Source organism: Salvelinus namaycush, chromosome 7, assembly GCF_016432855.1.
Source record: "Salvelinus namaycush isolate Seneca chromosome 7, SaNama_1.0, whole genome shotgun sequence".
In the NCBI taxonomy this organism is placed as follows: Eukaryota; Metazoa; Chordata; class Actinopteri; order Salmoniformes; family Salmonidae; genus Salvelinus; species Salvelinus namaycush.
Window position 1 is genome coordinate 59282574 of NC_052313.1, and position 1090 is coordinate 59283663.

The window sequence follows — 1090 nt, forward strand, 5'->3', positions numbered from 1 at the left end:
CGATCAAATTCCTGCTATCGCTCAAAGTCACGATCGAATTCCTGCTATCGCTCAAAGTCACGATCGAATTCCTGCTATCGCTCAAAGTCACGATCGAATTCCTGCTATCGCTCAAAGTCACGATCGAATTCCTGCTATCGCTCAAAGTCACGATCGAATTCCTGCTATCGCTCAAAGTCACGATCGAATTCCTGCTATCGCTCAAAGTCACGATCGAATTCCTGCTATCGCTCAAAGTCACGATCGAATTCCTGCTATCGCTCAAAGTCACGATCGAATTCCTGCTATCGCTCAAAGTCACGATCAAATTCCTGCTATCGCTCAAAGTCACGATCAAATTCCTGCTATCGCTCAAAGTCACGATCAAATTCCTGCTATCGCTCAAAGTCACGATCGAATTCCTGCTATCGCTCAAAGTCACGATCGAATTCCTGCTATCGCTCAAAGTCACGATCGAATTCCTGCTATCGCTCAAAGTCACGATCGAATTCCTGCTATCGCTCAAAGTCACGATCAAATTCCTGCTATCGCTCAAAGTCACGATCAAATTCCTGCTATCGCTCAAAGTCACGATCAAATTCCTGCTATCGCTCAAAGTCACGATCAAATTCCTGCTGTCGCTCAGTCACGATCAAATTCCTGCTGTCGCTCAAAGTCACCAAGACTATAATACATCTACACCCTCTGTTTGGCCACACCCCCTGGTGATTCTGCAGAAAAGTGACTGGAGGAGCCTGCCACCTCACCTTTTCCTGAGCTCTGATTCGACAACAATCTGTCTCTTCTTCTGGGGCGGTGGAGAGGGCAGCGCTGCTTTAGTATTCTTCACCACCACCTTCTCACGCGTCGTCACCTTGGATACGCTCGCCGTCACCGAGTGTGTCAGCTTCGTCTGCGCGGTCTGCACCGTGGTTACAGCCAGCGAGATCTAAAACACACACACACGTGTCAAAGAGCAGGTACACACACAGTGTCAAGGCACAAACACACACAACATCAGTGTCAGCTCACACACACAGACAGACAGGTCAGGACACAAACACACACAACATCAGTGTCAGCTCACACACACAGACAGACAGGTCAGGAC